This window comes from Larimichthys crocea, chromosome VII (genome assembly GCF_000972845.2).
Source record: "Larimichthys crocea isolate SSNF chromosome VII, L_crocea_2.0, whole genome shotgun sequence".
NCBI lineage: Eukaryota > Metazoa > Chordata > Actinopteri > Sciaenidae > Larimichthys > Larimichthys crocea.
Window position 1 is genome coordinate 11,548,036 of NC_040017.1, and position 14,255 is coordinate 11,562,290.

Consider the following 14,255-nt stretch of genomic DNA (forward strand, 5'->3'; position numbering starts at 1 on the left):
CATGTTAAGCATTATGTGTACTATAAATAGGGCTATGAGCTGAAAGGGGACAAGGAAACTAAGACCAACCTTCTCATTTAAGTTTAGTCGAAACAGCGATCAAGTATATTTTCCAAGTGTTGAACTGTCTTTTAGCTTTAAAAAGGTCACATGTTCATACTGTACGAAAGGAAAATGTCAGATTTTAAATTAAGGCTGTCTCATGAAGTAAATCACAGGGTACCTGCAAAGACACACACACACACACACACAAGATCCTGCTGTGACACATGGGGATAAACTGCAGAGTGTGCTTGAGAACCCCTGAAGAGTTTTTCTCGACACATGCTGTGCCAAATGTCCATAACACCACAGGCACCTCCTCTCAAACAGCTGGACAGAAGTCACTTTGTGAAACCAACCAGCTAAAGATCCGAGACTGTACATCAATATACATCTTCATGTGGTGATTTGATCAGGACTGACAGATCTATTAATCAATACAAATAATTTCACAGAAGTTGTGATAGCGTCTGAAGCAGAGGTTGCTTTGTGTTGTTTGTGTTAGATTTTGTATAGCCTGTACTTTGTATGATCCAACTCCTTTTGGTCTGTGACTCCTTTAGGACACTAGTTCTTGCTTGCCTCAGCTTCGATGACCTAACCTCGCAGCAAACTTATACAAGTAACCACATGTGATATATGCGCTGGAGATATGGCCAATTCCGTTCTTATATGCATAAAAACACAAAAATAAAATGTAAATAAAGCACTAAGGAAACTAAACTAAAACAACTAAACTGTAACTAAATCAAAACAAACTACTCTGGTGGAACTTTTACTTTTATGATACAGACATGAAAACTATCAGATGATCTTGGAAGTTAAATGGACTGACATGCAGACAGGAGGAGCCGGGGATCGAACCCCTCACCATGTGACTGAAGCAATAACCGCAGTTTTTGAACAGCACCAACAAACACAGCATGTAGATATAAAAAAAATATGTAAAAAGAACTTTTTTTTTTTAGACATGTTTACTGTAACACTGAATAAAGTTGGGTGATGCACACTAAGCAGCACCTGTCTCAAACAGGAACTGGACGCACAGCATGTGCATGAAAGCAGTTTGCTCACAACGATGCAGGAAATTATTGACTACATTCCGGATTATAGGGCCTCTATTTACTGGTCGGTAAACACGTCGTTTAGTCGGTACCCGCCTCAAACGTGTTTCATCAATGACGACGTATAAATTGAAAATATATGTCGCGCGCTCCGTTTATTTAACAGCTCGTGTACCGACTAAACAGTCTCGTTCCGGGTTGTAACCTTACATTTCACTTTTTTTCATTTCAAGCTGACATTTATCGACAAAACAACAGCTGTCAGCACACCGGAGAAAAACCCCGGTAAAAGTCTGACGTGTTTCATCAGTGTCTGTCTGAGGTGCGTTTGTTTTGTTTTGGGTTTGTTTGTTGTTGTTTTTTTACCTTCGGTTCGACCTCGCCAACTTCCACAAACTTCTCAGTCCGACAAACTCACACAGCGCCAAACCCGGAGGACAGCTTCATAGACGGTACTCATCCATGCTGACAGGTTAAAACAAATCCGCTCAAGTCGGCCGCTTTTGTTTGGCAAACTCAAATCAGTGCATCCCGGAGGAGGCGGAGACCCGCAGCCCGTTACTTCACGGATGAGAGGCTCAGAGAGCAGACCACTAAGCTGTGACCTATCAGTGTCTGACCAAACTCCAGGAATGACCTCCCTCCCTTTTAACCTCTTAGTGGCTCGAGTGCTACCACAGATCCACCTGTTGTTAAATTCCCGTGATTTATGTACTTATATACATCATACCTGGAGAAATGAAGTGTGTCTATCAGGGTGTGTTATGTTGTACAGTGTGCAGCAGTGAGGCACAGTTCAGAGGATCCTTCAGACTTCTGAATCATTTACCAGACACACTTCTGATAAGAAAAGCATAAACACTTTTATGAGCTACTTGTATTATTCAAATCAGCAATATCTAAAATTATCTCAGGGTCCTTTTTTTTTTTTTTTACAGCAATTTAAATAATAGATTTGGCAATCATTGAATCGTTGAATTTACACTACATCACTGAACGCAATAAGATGCAATATATTGCCAGATTTATAGTTCATGAATGTTTAAATATTAGAAAAAATGACAATTATTAACAGAATGTGAAAAGGCTATGATTACAACATGACATTATGATAAAAAAAATATGTATATGTATTGTGTGGCAGAGATATTTACTGAATTAAGCATGTTAACTGAATAGCTTCAGGCCATACTTTCTCATACCACTCGTGCTTCGAGAGTAGTGAGTCACTGTAGTGTTTATTCGTTTATTCCATCAGTTATACATGAGGATGAAGAAGCGACAATCTCCATAACGGTGAAATGAACCCAAGGCGCATGTGTCAAAAAAACTGCACGAACTATGAAATGAGACATAAACCCTAATATTAAAAATGCTTAACTTCACAGCAGAAATAAACATGTTTAGGGGTGGTTGGTGTGGCAGGTGGTTGTTCCAAGAACCAGACTTTGTTCAACTCGCCTCAGCTCCAGCCACACTTGACGTCTTTCCTCATTTTCGAGTGGCTAGGAGGCGGCTGAGTCAGGACTGACAAGATGATGACAGCCAGAGCCACCACACACAAGTTTCACACTGACTTTATTTATACAGTCTATGGTAGCAACACAGCAACATTACAAACAAAGTGACACTGTGTGCTTTAGTGTCTGTATCATTGACAGTATAATTAGTGGACTAATTGATATTGTGTCTATGAAGCTAATGCTCAAGTGTCCTAAATCTGTGTTCTATCTAATGGCCAGCAGGAGGCTGTTTGATTGTATTCAGTCTCATGTAGAAATTACCCTACTTCCCGTTACCACAGTAAGCAGTTTCCTAATGAGTTTATAGTCTCCTCCGTACAGCCTGATGTTTATTTTGTAAATGATGGTCCCATTTAGAGAAAAATAAATGACTGCGCTGGTTACACTTCAAGGCTACCTTCTGATTGACTAATCATTCTCAGTGAGTCATTCCAGTGCAACATTCAGAAGTGATTGAAGTGAAGTGAAGAAGTGATTACATATGAATCAATAGTAACAGAATTGCTTTTCACTTGCCTCATGTTTTCAGAAACATGTATTTTTAGCATTTTACCAAGCACCAGACTTTCTAACAATCTGCACTGCTCTGTGTTTTTGTTACGATAGAGACTATGTCGGCTTTCATGTTTTGTTTCTGCTGCCATTGTAATCTACAGACTCAACAGCTTTCTAATGTAGGTGGACAATGAGACCGTGATAGCATGTCTAGCAGGATTCCTGTAACCTGCAGCATTCCAGAGTGGATGTTTGGTCCACCTGTGCGTGTCCAGATGTCCCTTTCAAGTTCTGTGTGGCTGAAATGAAACTTGAAACCTCTTCAGCAAAGTCAAGCTGAGCTTTATCTGCAACTGACCAGTTTTACTGTAAAAGATGCCACAAGGTGGGAAGATTACAGTCTGCAGTGATGCGTTATGTCACAGATCACAAAGCCTCAACTTCACCGCCTCTTTGAGAACAAAGGGTTAAAGGTTACAGACAAACAATGTGGGCTGTCTGTCTGTCAGTGTGTGATTAAACTGTTTGTGTATTTCCAACCCTCCCTCTCTGAGTGTGACTTTTTCTGGCGCCTCGTGCATGGAGCATGCAAAACGCTCTTGTCTGGCAGACACGACTCGGTTCTTGGATTCTATGGACAGCTCGAACAATGTCTCTATTGATGGAAGTGACAGAAAGAACGAAAGAGAGAGAGAGAAAAAAGCAGACAGTCCAACAGATGAGGCAGAGACAGATCTGCAGTTATTATCTGATTACAACCAATATCATTCACTGTCACAAAAAGACTTCTTATGGGAGAAATAAGACTTCTGGGAATGCTGACTGAAGCTTCCACAGTTCAAACCTAGCAGCCTTTGAGGTCCATTTTAGATCTTACAGGTGGTTTTGCTGAACAGACATTTATTTTAATCAAACCACAAATGGCATGGGCCCTGGCACTTTCACTGTAGTGCTATTTTATTATGCAGATTAATTCAATATATTATGCGGTCCATCCACTTAATATAATTTAAACCCATATCGCATCAAAAACATGGATTTCCATTAGTCTCAGGCTTTTCTCAGGCTACAAAATAGGCTAATTGCTTTGGTTTTGATTCATTTGTTTCATGTTTTCTCCTAAATCACCTCTTTTTTCAAACATCTGTCCATGCACCAACCAATTGTGGAGCAAACGTACCTGCTCAGACTTCAAAACACAAGGGAAAAATTCATAGAACCTATGCAACATATTAACTGACCATAACTAGATTCCATGTTTAGACACAGTCAAGCATGAAACAGATATGACACATACTAAACATAGACTGCAGACTATAAAACTATTGGTATTGACCCATGAGGGTCATGAGATTAAGATACATATCTGCATCAGAGGAATGAAATATTTGACTTCAAGTTGGTTAATTATCTATTTCAAATGAATATTGAAAGGTTTTTACCATTTGGACCCTCTTGCTAAAAAGAAAGATGAAAGTTTATTCAGAGACGAAACTATGCCATGTTTGTGTGCCAGACTCAAGTATGTCCCTGCGTAATAGAAAGGTACACAATCTAGGTGCTCAGCCTAAAATAGCTTGATAAGACTCCAGTTATAGTGTGAGAGGCTTCTTTAGAAAAAGTCAGTGGTCTGAGGAATAGGAAACCACTGTAGACGCTGTTGTTGTAATGTGCAGTCGCTGAGAGTAATTCGTGGCACACATTCTAAGTACTCTGCCATTCATAGATGCCACATTACTGCCTTCTGGGCAGGTTATGAACTCATAAAATCCCATATCAGTTATTCATTAGCCCACATGCACAGGGCAGCTTCAGTGTCTTTGCATATAGATAAGATGGGCAAAATAAGAGCACAATATAAGACAATGGCTTTGCCTTAAATCACTCCCTACTTTATGGAGGGTATATTACATTTACCCACTGCCATTTTTGTTTTGAGTGCCTGAATTATGGAAGTGAAATGTATCCACTATATAATACCCTCAAAGTTTCCTGGAATAAAGTAGAAACTTTCTGCAGCAATCCCACAATGCAATGCGTTACCCCATGTACTGTATAACGGCTCTCGTCTGGGCTCACAGCTTGCCTCACAGTAAAAGTTCCTCCCACAGTCCAAAGACACACTTAACAGGTTAATTGGTAAATATAAATTGCCTTTAGGTGTGAATGTGAGTGTGAATGCTTGTTTGTCTCTATGTGCCCTGTGAAGAACTGGCCCCCTCGCCTAAAGTCAGCTGGTATCGGCTCCAGCCCCACTGTGGCCCTGATGAGGATAAGCAGTTACAGATAACAGACGGACAGACAAATAAACTTTCAGTAATTAGCTGGGTACTTTTCTTTGCTACATAATTAGCTTTTCATTTCAGTCACCATCAGATTACCTATTAGCGTTAATAATAGCCCTCACAATGCGATTTCTACTGCGCACAGAGTTCGGTGCACTCGGGTTGAACTTTGGGATGCAAGCGTGCTGGTGGCGCACTGTGCTGTGCTCTTTTTACCTAATAACCATTGTGGCATGATGTAAGCCATTTGAAATAGTTTCAGAGAACAGTGCTGCTGTTTGTTGCGTTGTGTCTGAAAGGGCCACAAATCATCAAGCTTTTATAAAGGATGTTTGTGATGCTACTTTCTAAAATGTCCCTCTGAGAAATGTTTGCCCTCTATGTCCAAGAGACAGTGCTCTGACAAATAACATAATTTATATTTTAAGAAAAGAGCTGAACAAATGAACTGCTGATTTCTTAGGTAGTTTTGGTGCTGTCAGGCTTACCCCATTACTGGTCCATCACCTGGATACACGGGAGTTTTGAGGTTCAAGCTGTCTGGCACTGACAGCACTGGCAACAATAGTGAGTGATGCAGTAAACAAGCCAGGCTTTCTATATGCAATTCAATGACTTGCAACATACTGTTTGGCTATACTGCAGAGTATAACTGACCCTTATGAGTCTGAGATAAAGAAAAAAAAGGAAGAAAATGGGGGACAAAAATAAAGAAAAACAGAGATTGAAAGGGAAATAACAGCGGCAGATGTAGGAGACTCTGCAGGCTTTGCACCAATCTTGGTAAAGTAATTGCAGTATGCTCCAACATCATATTCATCTTCAGCCGCCTATCCAGAAGAATGAAGAGAGAGGAATCTGTGGTTGTTATTTTCTCCCCCACTCCTCCCCGCACTTAATCATGAAAAGACTCTTTCATCACATACAGTTTGTATACAAGATGTGAGGTAAGAAATATACAGAACAGGCGTGGGGTTGGGACAATTTTGCTGGGTTTCCACGGTAACAATGGGAATAATGGTTGTTCACTGCTATATTTAACAGTTTAAACTTATTATTAAAGTTTGTTCACTGGTATGTTGCATGCATTGTTTGATTCTTCTTGTTTGCACATCCAATAGAACGGCAATAAAAGACACAGGTGCAGATTTCATTTTTATTTTTATTTTTTTACATTTTTATTTCATCCTCCAAAGTGTCAAAGCAGACTTTGCGTTTCACCCTGAAGAGCATGTATACATACGAACCTGCCGGTGCAAAATATGATGGCACAAATATGATGTTATACTGAGGAAATCCTGAGTAGCTCCTTTCACACGTTGAGGTTTTTGACCCCTATTTTTTTATATACTAAACCTTAAGAGCCTCTTCAATGTGGCAGTCTATGAGTAGGCCCAAAGGAGGTTTATCATTATTGTGTCAACTTTTAGAAGAGTAAACATCAACAAAATGACTTAAATTTTAGTCTTATTTGAATTTTGAAACTTTAAGCACTAGTTTAAACACAGTTAGATACTCTCTCAAATCACCTTGGTAGAAACTTGTGAAGGAGGAAATAAGATCGCTGATTGCAGTTGCAATTTCAAATGTTTACCATCTGTTACTTTAGTAGCCATACCGTATATGTTTCCTGACCCTGCATTGCCTTAGTTTTATAAGTTATCCTATACATGCAAATTATCTACTGGCATGAATCCTAGACTCACACTGGGTTATTTCCTGTTTCAAGACAGAATGACAGTATGAGTCTGAGCTGTAAGGGTGTAGGAGGACAAAATCTTAAAATATGATTTTACATAACAAAATTGGGTTCTTAAAAATGCAACCCAGCACTACTCCTGCTGTCTCTCTTGGGAGTTCTTGATTTGCATGATGCCAATAGTCACGTCACTTTCATTGATTGAAAATTAAATGTTGGTCAAGATAATTCAATGTGTGATAATAACGGAAGAGAGTTTGGCCACAGACACAGCGTGATCGTTGCACTCTAAAAAACCCTGTTTGGAAATGTGCTAAATCACAAGGGCTACACTGGTTACAGCAGCTAATGATTTAGTGCTTAGAAGTGCTTCAATTTCGAGACGAGCATTCAAGGGAGAGAAGGAAGTCATAGCTAAGCTTAGATTTACTAAGTTAAAAGTACTGTAGCTAATTTAACTGAATAGCATGTAAACAACTGTGGAATTAGTGAGAAAGTAGCTAAAAAAAGGAAAGCTATGAGTGCTTAAACAGAAGTACTTTAAGTATAGAGAAATAGTGGATAATTAGCCACTGCCCTGAAAAATAACAAAACTGAGCCTGAACAGCAAAAATAAGCTACTGGAAATTAGACTATGGACTTATAAAGAAAGAGGGTCATATCTTTTGGTCAGTAGACAACATACTTCTATCTCATTGAATTGATTTGCCTTCTTATGGACATAATGTGCAAAAATAGATATTTAAATAGTTCAAACTGATGTGAGTTTATGTGGCTGCAAAAAGTACAAACGGCCCTCCCTAGAGCTGGTATTTATTTTGTCTGCTCTTGGCTACTGTACAAACATGGCCGTTCAACACCGTGGACTCATGGTATCTGTGGATATAACATGTTCATTCATAAAAACAGAACAATCCTCATTTCCAAGTTATTATACACAAATGAAATATTACTAATTATTCTTAATTATTATTATTAATTCCATTTCCACCATATTCTGTAAATAGAGTTCCCTAAAGCTTACACACTGGATCTTTAAATGTGTTCTATATGTTAATGTTACTGCTAAATGTTAAACTGTGGTATTTTTTTTTTAATCGTTTGGTTAACAAATCAATATATAGTTGGTATTCCAGTGTTGGTCCACAGCAAATCAAATCAAATTAAGTTTATTTGTATAGCCCTTTACAATAGCTGGACAGTACCCAAAGAGCTTTACAACAAAGCCATAAAACAATACATAACAGATACATAACAAATAAATACAATTAAAAGTGCTGTAGTGCTGCAGCACTACAGGGTAATAGTGCCTTCCAGAAATACATAGAAAGGAGCAGACAGAATGAGTACACCTGAGAAACCGTACTGCCCTAGTCAGAATTGAAACACCAATCTAAAAAGGCGAATCTTAAGCTTCGATTTAAAAAGACTAAGATCAGTAGTGGTGCAAATGTCAGGGGGCAGTTTGTTCCACAGTCTGGGAGCAGCGACGACAAAAGAACGATCACCCCACTGTTTAAATCTCGACCTAGGAACCTCTAAAAGAAGCTGACCCGAAGAGTGCAGGGCTCTGCCACAATTGCGAAAAGTTAAAATCTCTGACGCCATTAATGGCGTTAAAAACAAACAGAAGTTTGAAATGAATTCTAAAATGGACTGGAAGCCAGTGGAGTGACGACAGCACAGGGGTAATGTTTTTGCGTCTGGACGTGCTTGTTAAAAATCGGGCAGCAGCGTTCTGCACAAGTTGGAGATAAAAAATTGAGGACTGACTGAGGCCACAGCAGACTGTAGGAAATAATTCTGGCAACACTTCTGCAAGAGTGTCACTGATTTATTACACAAAATAACATATCTGAAGTCACCTAATCACCTGGCTACATCTGGCCAGACATAAATGATTAATAATGTTCTAAACGAAATGAAAAATTCAGCTGTATCCAGAGCACTGATAAAGATTTGTCTTCATGTTGCATTTGTAATAATCATGGTTTTAAACTGTAGCACAGGTGAAAGGAAAGGAAATGTAGTTGGTTTGTTTGGACAGAAGTGTTTTGAAGTTTTCAAGGAGAAAGCTATTAAAAACAGTAATGTGATGCAAAATGTCTGAGATGTTGGTAATATATTTAGGTCACATAAAGGTGTAGCTACTCTAATTAATTCAACATAAGATTGTCAAATACATTGAGAAGATACTGTATATACTTCACATTTACCTTACATCTGTAAATCGGTAGAATGCAAGTTTTTTTTTTATCTTTAACGACAACATCTCATTAACCATTTTTGCATGCTGCCATGTACATGTGCAAAACATAATGCATATACAAATGATTTCACTAACAAGGGACCCAAACAAAGTCAACTGAACATCCAAACAAAGCAAGGACAAACTAATTCACATCCTGTTGTGGTGACACAAGCAATAAGAACAGAGCTTGAAAGATTGATCCTCTCTCTCTCTCTCCATAGTTTCATCCCCCTACACAGTGCAAGCCTAATCATAAATCCTAAGATTTTGGCAAAACGACGTTTGGATATTATGGCCTGTCGCTGTTCTAGATGAACCAGCTGTGGGTGTAACAAAATGTTTTTTCAGTCTAATTCTCAGATGAAACTTCACGACACACTACCACAGCACAGTGATAGGTCTCTATACCAGGAGATGTCAACATAAAGGGGCTTTGAATCTACAGTATGTATCTTGATTTAAGGGGCATAGAAGTAGACTGAAGCACCTCAGGGAGCTGCTTATTGGTGGATGAAGCTGACAGACAACTACTCAATAGCTGACTTTGAGGATGTTAGCCCTTATGTCTGTTCCCTTTTAAAAAGGCACTGGCAGTTCTTTTCAGTGAGGGAACGGGGTTCTTTTTGTAACAGGATGAAAAACGGTGTGTAGCTCAGTCTGCAGACAGGAACAATCTGTTATTTCCACGCCACACTGAAAAAATTCTTTGATGAAGTCATGAGCGCAAATCACGCTCCTAGAGACATGTGAAACTGCTCAATATGTCACTGTGGCTGTGTCTATGTGCATTTTGCAGATGTACTGATTCACGAAGGTGTCGGTTTAAGATTCTGATCAGAAATGACTGAAAGTGATTATTAACATGGAAACAGAACATAGAGTATGTGAAAAAAACATCTCCCATCCCTCTAAAGCCAGTGGAGGTGCACAGTAAAGTAATGACCTACATTTTCAAAACCACTTCTACCACAGATTGACAGACAGTGTCTGAGCAGGGGGACTATAAAGAGTCACTGGGTAATTTAAGTCCGCTGGCCAGGGCTATTTCTGTTATCAGAAATATATATTTTTTTTTAATTGTCTAAGATTAGAGGCTGAGTCAGTGTCTGTACAGTATGGTTCCCATGGGTGCTAATTCAGCAGAGATAATGAGCCTCAAATGTTTCCAAGTACATCTACCCCCCAGAGCTTTTTGCTTCTTGAACTGAGGAAGGACGTTATTTTACAGTAAACAATGTGAACTCTTTTTAACATAGCACAGTTACTGTAAGCTTAGTAATGACTGCAAGAGGCTGACATAAATGACATAATTAATCTACATAACTGACATAGCTTTATAAGTAGGTATTTATTAATTAAGTGAATTAATAAATACATTTTAGCTTAGCAGAACAATTTATAATAGTTACCAGAGAGCATCAGTGTCTCTCTACAATGATATTTAGCTAGACTGACATGTAACCTACTAGTTACATTGACATGTAACTAGTAGGTTATAAAACGGATGACAGCGAGATTGTTATAGCTTACAGGTTCTGATGTTGATATGAGAATGATATAAAGATATATTTTGTAGCTTTTAATTTTGTCCCATGATCTCTTTCACTGGATGGAGTATGCCCAGTTGTTATTGAATGTACAGATGTCAAGTTTAGTAGCATCTAGTAGTTGCTCATTCTTTTCTTGCATTAAGTAGATACTACAGTGGCCACAAAACATGAGAAAAAAAAGGCCCTATGTTTAGTTTGTCCATTCTGGGCTACTGTACAAACATGGCGGTTCAACATGGCACTCTCTGTGGACCCGCAATGTATGTAGATATGAAGGATTCCTCTAAGGTAACAAAGAAAGTCAAGAATGAACTTATTAATTATTATAATGAGCATCTTTGATTTCCTAAGATTAAAGCCCGGTGTCAGTGTCATTGACAACCTACACTGAGCTTCCATTAAGTAGAAGGTGTGAAAGGAAAGGTCAAGGAAACTGCCAGTCTGGTGGGTAAGGTATATTTTCTCTTATCACCTCTCTCACCTCTAATATAAAAGTATGCAATTATTCGTATCGTAACATAACCTTCTCCTTCAACTGTGGACCTTTAACAGTGTTGCTAGAGAGAAGATTTAGCATGTACAGTGTAATTTTAGCAAGGTTCAGTGTTAACCATGTTAGGGTTATTTCTTTCAAATTACATCTCCTGCAATAACACTACAATTAAAATATGAAAGAGAAATGAAGAAGAAAATCAGTGCCTATAGCACAGCACTGTCATATAATTACAACAGCAAAGGCTGATTATAAAAATGCTGTTACATCAGGCTCGTTTTCTTTTAGCATTCAGAGCACATTTTATACATTAGAAGCTGAAATCTCATTTGGCACTATAATCAAATAAGTGTGACACATTTCAAAAATGTAAATCATCTATTTGTTTTCCAAGTTATCCCACACTTTAAGAAAAACTCAAGAATGCAAAAGTTAACTTGCTATTTTAGTGTAAAAAAAAGCGGTGACATTTCACCTGCCACTGCCAAGCGTGAACAGCTATCTGGAAACAGCTACAAGTGGGTAATTAGTAAGGAACAGGCACCTTTTGTATCTGAAGAAAATGTCGAACACATCCAGCATCTCTCTGGGGAGCAGAGCCTCAACTGCATGAGTAATTAATGTAGAAATGTTTTACTTTTTGACGGTAATAGATATCTTTAATTTTGCTCAAATTTCCTCAAAATCAATATGCAGTCGTGCTGTTGTGCGATACCGCCCTAATGTGTTAAATTAAGCCTCTCTAACTACACTTACCACATACAGGCTCCAATGAGATATTGATTTATGAGACAAAAGCACAGAGGGAGTCATTACTCTGCACTGTACAGATGGAGTGCCTTGGGATCCAGCATAAAAAAACATTTGAGTGAGTCAACAGGTCTCACACTGGAGTCCTAGACTCCAGGAAACAAGGAATTCAGGTCATTCTTTCTCAAAAGCAAGAAAATTGCACAGCAGATGTCACATCATATCTGAATCACAAACCCTTCAGTGTATGTCATCTGCAAGGCGGAACGTATTCATGATATAATATTAATTTGTCACAATTACTGATCAACTCCCACTGAGGCAGGCTATAATCTATTGAGTAATTGCAATGATGTTGAAAATGAGTCCTGCCAGTCTAAATGTCTCAATGCTGAATAGGCAAAGCAGTGACATGAGGAGGAGTGGTGACCTTAAAAAATGAAGAGGATTTTGAAAATGCACTAGACAATAAAGATCTAATGAACATGCACTGAACATTTCGCAACACAAATATTATTGACATGTTTGTATATTTGTCCCTTATTGTGTGACAAACTCATCCGAAACCAAAAGGACATTTAATGCTACAAGTCTGAAAAACAGAAATCAGCAAAATTTCAGGCCACTGTTGGACGCCTACGGTCACCTTGTGAAAAAGAAACAAAAATGACAGCTCGACAGATGGAGGAGAGCTGGCGTCAGTCCAGTATCTAGATGATAAATTAATAGACAAGACAAAGTCATTTTTCAGCTTCACTTAAGATCAGTACCATTTAGCATGGTCTCCATCCACATAAATCTGCTGTCACGGCTGTTCACTCGACTGTACGGGTAATAAACAGCTGGAACAAAGGGTTGACAGCAACTGTTGAAGAACCACAGTTTAATTGAAAAAGCTGCCTGGATTTCTGTAAACATGTTAATTAACCTGTAAAAAACCATCACCTCAAAAAGATTTATGACACACATGTGCTACTATTGTATGTGAGTTGAAATGACACTGTGTAAAGACAAATACTCACCTGTTATGGCTATAAAGGTAGTTAGAAAAGGCTTACTTCTACTCATTCATGGTGAGCCAAACCTGTAGTTAGTGTGGAATAATGACAGTTGCAATGATTCCCAAAAATGAAAAGCTTTTAGATTAAAAAAAAAACAAAGAATATTAAAATTTCCATCGAAACTTCTCAAACTAAACCTGAAACACATGCACAAGGGTACACACAAAGCTTCTGTGTGTACTGTACAGTGTTAAAAGGCTCCTTAAATTATGACTAGAATGACTACTGTTTGTGTGACATCCTTCTGACCTCCATAGAGAAAAATAACAAATGACTGAAACTGATTTTGAATGTAGAGATGCATATGGCTCTGTGACAGCTGTGTGGAGACCTTATCACTCAAACACATAAAAAAAAATAAGTTCCTTCATTTCCCAGTGAGAATGAAATTGGGGAAACCATCCACTCAATTAATCTGGCAGTTTCCACATAGGAAGCTTCTCCTACTTTGGAACTTAACAGCCTGCTGTATGAACTTAAATTGTCTAGACAAAAAAGTCAGAGTCATAAATGCCCCTCGAGAGAGAGAATAAAAATGAAACGGCTGCTTCACTTTGATCTCAAAGAATAACACATATGTGGTTTTACAAACTACTTATATGTATGAGAATATATCCAGAAGGCATATAGAGCCATATCAAACAGAAACTGCTACCATGGATGAGAGATTTTTCATATTTTGACTGTGATTGGATTTTTTCTTTTGAAATAGTTTTACACAATAAAAATTCACAGATCACACGAAATACATAACACATAAAGGTATGGAGAAGACCTACTTTGCATATTGCTTTCTTGTATATCTGTGTATTTCACTTTTCACTTACTTACTTACACAGTATTTGTGGTTTTGTTATTTGCATCTCAAATCAAACATTGCAGGCTTACAGGACTGAAATGTGACCAAAATGTGAGGACAAAACAGTGAACTGTCTTACAGACTGCTGAAAGTACAACAGTAATGCATCATATGAGCTTCAAGGTTAAGGGTTTTTGCAAAAAAATTTATTTGCAAAAAGTTTTACAATACAAACTAATATAT

At 38.3% G+C, this 14,255-nt stretch overlaps 1 protein-coding gene and 1 long non-coding RNA gene across 2 annotated transcripts in view; both read right to left on the reverse strand.

Annotated features, from left to right (window-relative positions):
* Positions 1-1,738, reverse strand: part of gramd1bb (GRAM domain containing 1Bb) — a 77,117-nt gene extending 75,379 nt beyond the window's left edge. The window contains exon 1 of the mRNA XM_027280106.1: positions 1,473-1,738. The gene's annotated coding sequence lies outside the window, so the exon portion shown is untranslated. The remainder of the gene's footprint in view (positions 1-1,472) is intronic.
* Positions 1,739-2,692: 954 nt separating this feature from the next.
* Positions 2,693-14,255, reverse strand: part of LOC113746010 (uncharacterized) — a 35,757-nt gene continuing 24,194 nt past the window's right edge. The window contains exon 3 of the long non-coding RNA XR_003462558.1: positions 2,693-3,490. This is a non-coding gene — a long non-coding RNA (uncharacterized LOC113746010). The remainder of the gene's footprint in view (positions 3,491-14,255) is intronic.